General features: G+C 46.6%; 1 non-coding gene across 1 annotated transcript; it reads right to left on the reverse strand.

Annotated features, from left to right (window-relative positions):
- Positions 1-3434: 3434 nt before the first annotated feature.
- Positions 3435-3506, reverse strand: TRNAP-UGG (transfer RNA proline (anticodon UGG)). The gene has a single exon. It is a non-coding gene; the product is annotated as a tRNA-Pro (tRNA).
- Between the last annotated feature and the right edge of the window lie 2910 nt (positions 3507-6416).

A 6416-nucleotide genomic window follows, 5' to 3' on the forward strand; every position in this document is an offset into this window, starting at 1 on the left:
GTGCTTGGTTGACCAGAGTGCAGACCCACTCCTCGATTTGGAGCAATAGCGTTGTCTCTCTCTTTCCCCACGCCTGTCTCGCTCGCCCCACCTGTCTCCCTCTTCCTCACTTTCTCTGTAGCGTTCCAAATCCCAGCCGGGTTGAGCCGAGTTGAGCCGATCTTAGCCGAGTAACCCAGAGACGAAGCGTTGGTCCGAGCCGAGCCGAATGGGACTGATGCACTGTGCACAGCATCTCTGCGCCGCAATTTGCACACGTGAGATTTTGGGCGTTTGAGAGGCCCTGATTTACATTATTATACTTGCACTTCTTGTTGACAAGTATGTTCCCATACCGGACATCGAATCCGAGCCTTTTGGGCTATGAATCTCTCCATATAAGTGGGGACCGCTAATACGAAATATTCTGGAATAAACATCGCTGGATACTGAGTGGGATACGGGTGCGCCGTGGTCCAACAGCTCTGCACTCCGACCGGCCAACTGAGCCTCTGCTCCTCTTCATTCAGAAGACGGGACAGGGCTGGACTTCACGCCTGGTCCCAAACGTCGACTGTCCTGAGAATAGTTTTCCGTGGTTTTCCATTCTCCTGCACTAAGGAGACAGTTCCTGTATAGGCCACAGCCGGCAATCCTCTCACATTCTCCGCTCATCTCCTTTACCGTAACAAATCGCCTGGCCTCAGAGACCCGCCTCCCCCTTCAGGGGAGGAATGAGAACGTGTTCGTAGCAGAATTAAATAATTTACTTGATATAAACCTTTTCAGAGCCATACGTAAGGAAAAACTGGCATGACAGATATCAGCTTCACGTTTCATCTATTGTATTAAGTCAATGGCCAGTGAGAGGAATAGGAATTTGCTAACTAATTTATTAATGATGCAAAATAATAAAAACTGGTCCGCCTCTGTGGTGTAGTGGTTACTCTGATTAGCTGCCACCCCTGGAGGCCCGGGTTCGATTCCCGTCTCTGCCACGAAATTTGAAAAGTGGTACGAGGGCTTGAACGGGGTCCACTCAGCCTCGGGAGGTCAACTGAGTAAAGGTGGGTTCGATTTCCGCCTCATCCATCCTCGAAGTGGTTTTCCGTGGTTTCCCACTTCTCCTCCAGGCAATTGTCAGGATAGTACATAACTTAAGGCCATGGCCTCTTCCTTCCCTCTTCCCTGCCTGTCCTTTCCAATCTTCCAATCCCTCCACAAGGCCCCCGTTCAGCATAGCAGGTGAGGCTGCCTGGGCGAGGTACTGGTCATCCTCTCCAGCTGTATCCCGGACCCAAAGTCTGGTGCTCCAGGACACTGGCCTTGAGGCGGTAGAGGTGGGATCCCTCGCTGAGTCCGATGGAAAAATCGACCTTGGAGGGTAAACGGATGAAGAAAGAAGAGAAAATTAAATTCGTTCTATCAGGAATAAAGCTCCTAAATGACCAATTTTAGCATGCTTTCCAATTTGGTTTGCTTTTGGGTCAAGTTCCGATACCGTAAAGCTTTTTTCTGATTTCATTACCCGTATCCTACTTCTCAATTTACAGATTCTTTCCTGTAATCTGGTATTAAATTTTCTCATCCGTTTATTTTTTAGATTTAACAGAGATACTCCTAGACTTTCCTTGATATAGAAACGAGACTTTTACTCCTTTTTCGTTTGCGGCTGATGTATAAATATATGGTATGTTCATCATTAACTGAATCGGAACTTTTACTATATTTTGGTGACAACACATCATTTTTGGGAGCTGGACGCTTCCTGCGTTTGACATTTTCCTGTTTGTGAACATCATCATCATCATCATCATCATCATCATCATCTGTTTACCCTCCAGGGTCGGCTTCTCCCTCGGACACAGCGAGGGATCCCACCTCTACCGCCTCAAGGGCAGTGTCCTGGAGCTACAGACTCTTGGTCGGGGATACAACTGGGTAGAATGACCAGTACCTCGCCCAGGCGGCCTCACCTGCTATGCTGAACAGGGGCCTTGTGGAGGGATGGGAAGATTGGAAGGGATAGGCAAGAAGGAGGGAAGGAAGCGGCCGTGGCCTTATGTTAGGTACCATCCCGGCATTCGCCTGGAGAAGTGGGAAACCACGGAAAACCACTTCCAGGATGGATGAGGTGGGAATCGAACCCACCTCTACTCAGTTGACCTCCCGAGGAGGAGTGGACCCCGTTCCAGCCCTCGTACCACTTTTCAAATTTCGTGGCAGAGCCGGGAATCGAACCCGGGCCTCCGGGGGTGGCAGCTAATCACGCTAACCATTACACCACAGAGTCGGACTTGTGAACATGATACATAATGAAAACAGAAGGAAGTTTAATTGATGTGCTTACACTGAAATCTGCTTTATGAGAAGAATTGCTAGTTACGTAAAGAGATCCTACTATATCACCTTGCGTAGAAATAGTTTGCTTCCGTTTCTCCCCTAAACCGCACTCGGAATTTTCATGCTTTTTTGTCTCATGCGAAATACAGAGGGGTACACAACAGTGCACCTTCTTCTCAACCTCACAGACACTCACCGACAGAAACAATATTCACAATAAATTGCACAAAATCAACACAGCATTACAATTACTCCGTATATCACGATGTTAAGGTCCGCAAGGAACAGATCGAAAACCTGCCATCTAGCGGCCAAACCGTGAACACGGTCCGCTTCTCCAATAAAGGGCTAAGCGTCCACCCTTCGAAACCATACAGAAGGACATAACAACGTAGCATTCCAACTCTCGGCTGGTGAATGAGGTCCTCATGGTATTGAACATATTTTTTTCTTGTCCAATCCTTCCTCCCTCTTCCTTGCCTGAAAATAAATGAAAACCTACAACCTGTTTTCCGGTCAATGACCGGGTCAGGAATGGAATGAATGAAGCCGCCATCTACCGGCAAGGATAGGAATTGTGCCGGCTGCCGAATCCTGTCGCACTTCCTGGGGGAATGATTGATGACTGACCGATGAAATTAAATGGTACCAGAGGGTGTTGCTGGAATGAAAGAAATATGAATGTCCCGCGTCGGCATTGTACAGCACAAATCCCACATGGGGTGAGAGAGCGACGCACTGCCGCCTGAGCCTCTTACTCGCCCATCCCTCCCCCCACAAGGGCCCTGTTCAGGGGTGCTGGTCCTCTTCGCCCTCAGTTGTATCCCCGACCAAATGTCTCACGCTCCAGGACACTGCCCTTGAGGTGGTAGTCCGAGTGAAAAACCAACCCTGGAGGGTAAACAGGTTCAGAAAGAAAGAAATAATAACAAAAACTGAAGTAAGATAACGCAGAACATTTTATTATTTGGCTATCCTCAGGCGGTGGCACTTCAATAGCTCAAGCTGAAGAACTCACCAGGAATGGAAAAGCAACGAGTTTGGGCTTTGTGAAATGAAATGGCGCATCAGTGTTAAGTGAAAACGTTTAATATGTATTTATGAAGTATATCGGGCCCGTCCGGGATTTGAACCCGGGACCTCCTGCACCCAAAGCAGGAATCATACTCCTCGACCAACGGGCCAAGCATGAACGTCCCAATAATGAAGAAGTATGCACCAAGAGTTTGTAGTACTTTCCCCCGCTGCTAGATGTCGCCCGCTGTATCTCTCCAAGCAGGTGGCTGTTGCTAATACCAAATACCTCAAACGGTAGCTCATAATTTTGTTCAGGCTTCTTGGGTGTACGGTCAGTGTACTGGCATTCGGTTCGGACAACTCTGGCTTTGATTCTCGCTTGGACAAGTGATTCAACGTATCGCTATTTCTTCTGGCTCGATGACGGGGTATTCACAATAGGCCCGTCTTGTGGTCACGGTCCTTAAGGGGGCAGGTTCGAATAGCGTTATTGGGGAAATATTTTACCATGAGAATATTGGCCGAGAGGGTAAAAGACGTGGTTGTATAAAAATCTGAAAAACAAATTTGAGTGCAAGACGTGTGGTTTTAATTCCTCTTATATAGACCAAAGGTATCTGTGAAATATCACTGTAATATTTGTCCCAAATGGAACATAATAACTGCTTTGACCCAAATAAAGTGGAACATATGCGTTACTTTGATATTTGCTTTACGCAGATAGGCCTTTTGGCGACGATGGGACAGGAAAGGCCTAGGAAGGGGAAGGAAGTGGCCGTGGCCTTAATTAAGGTACAGCCCCACCCTTTGCCTGTTGTGAGAATGGAAAACCACGGAAAACCATATTCAGGGCTGCCGACAGTGGGATTAAAACCCACTACCTCCAGGATGTGACCTCACAGCTGCGCGCCCGTAACCGCACGGCCAGCTCACCCGATAATGTAGTTACTAGATAAATATGTTCACAGGACTCCCTTATGTCTAGAGGTCCTGGGCTAGCACAGACGAATGGGAGCGCTATGCCTGTGACTAGCGCGGGCAGTTCAGACAGCATGATTCCTGGACCAATGAACATATAATTTAATGAATGACTTCAGTACGTTCGCAACCTTCGTGGAGTGCAGTCGCTTTCGTGCTCGCTACGTGTGACTCATCCATAGCCTGGTATTTCCGTCGTACAGCTTTCAGTGTTCGTGTAGGATATTTATCGTTCTTGAACTGCAGCTAACATTATCAACTGGACTATGAATGATCCGCCCGATACGGGGCAGATTATTAATTCTTCCCTACAGACTTGTTATGCACATACGACTACATCTTTACGAATAAATACTCTTGATTCCCAATCAAGTCTTCAAGATCAACAGCAACCAGCCCTGCCAGTGGAGCAACATCACACTTTACGTACTCGGCATCATGAAGAGAGCAACGTCAGCACGGGCACCTTATCAACAGAACGAGGATCAAGTACAGGTACACATAGTCATAATAGTTCTAATATGAAGTGCAATTTAGACCCTAAAACTAAGCGTTTTCGTGCCGATCCCAACTTACATACGGAACAGTTAATAGACATGGATACTGAGAATGAAAATGCCTCTTCCGACACAACTAATGACACAAATGCATCAAACCACCTTTCTGTTAATACCCCATTAGTTGCCCCATCATCTTCTACTGGGGGTACACCGTCGTCATCCCGTCTCAGTCAAAATAATAGGTACAATAATACTGATAACGGACCGTTCCTTGTTGTTGTTGAAGGGACTAAGGATAATATAGGGAACTTACATCCGATGTCAATAGGACGATTGATCTTTAGTGAAAATATAATTCCCCGTCAACAAGTTCTGGACATTAAACCTTCTGGTAAGAATAGACTTCGTATCGAGACCTTATCCGGAATAGCAGCAAACAAGCTAGTTGAATCAAACTTTTTGAAGGAAAAACACCTTGATGTCTATATTCCCAGCAGTGTTGTGCACAGGCTCGGGATTATCAGAAATTTAGACACGACATTTAGTGAAGATGAAATTCTAAAGGAAATTCAGAGTGCTATTCCCATTTCCCAAGTGAAACGATTTACAAAGAAGCTTCCCAATGGAGACACGCGACCTATTCCAGTCTGCCTCATAACATTTCGTGCCCAACACCTACCTCAACATATTTATATCCTAGGAACACGCTGCGAAGTTCAACCTTACATCTTTCCAGTGATGCAATGTCACCGATGTTTAAGATATAACCATTCATTATCTCAATGCAGAGGACAGCAACGCTGGAGTAGGTGTGCGGGACCCCATGACGTAAGAACTTGTACTGACACTGCACCACCATCATGCATGTATTGCCACGGTCCACACTTAGCCACGGATAGGGAGTGTCCCGAGTACAAGAAATGGTCCGAAATTAAATACCTTATGGCTCAGAATAATGTATCTCAAGAAGTAGCAATCAAAATGTACCATAACAGAAATTATTCTACTGCTGTACTGGCCCCGTCTTTCAATTGGCAAAGCAGGGAAGAATTCCCTCCTCTCTCACAATCAGCGGTTCCGTCTCCAGCGGACTTTCAGCCACAGCTACCACGCACGGATATCCCGCCGGCTAACATGCAGCCTCGGTATCCAGAACAGGTTTCTCAGCAAGTAAACAACTTGACCAACACGTCGTTAACCTCACAGCACCATCAACAACAAATAATGCCTCCTCAAAGACAACAAACGCCGATGAGAATGCATCCTCGCATACCACAGCAATTGCAACGGCCCCAGAGACTTCCTCCCCCATCTATACCGTAACCAAATTATCCATCGATACAACAACGTCAGTATATTCCCCCACATTTGCCTGTAACACCAATTTCCCACAACCCATATCCCCCCCCCCCCAACCACATAACATCATGACAACCACCTCCAAAAATTATGAGCATTTGATCGGAAAGATATTTAACCTTATCATGCTCCTCCTTACTCAAGCTCAATCTACAACGCCCGATGCCTTTGATCCGGCTATAATACATAACATGATCGCAAGTATATTTACTTCAGGTAATGAATAAAATACTCCAATGG

This window comes from Anabrus simplex, chromosome 1 (assembly GCF_040414725.1).
Source record: "Anabrus simplex isolate iqAnaSimp1 chromosome 1, ASM4041472v1, whole genome shotgun sequence".
NCBI classification, from domain to species: Eukaryota; Metazoa; Arthropoda; class Insecta; order Orthoptera; family Tettigoniidae; genus Anabrus; species Anabrus simplex.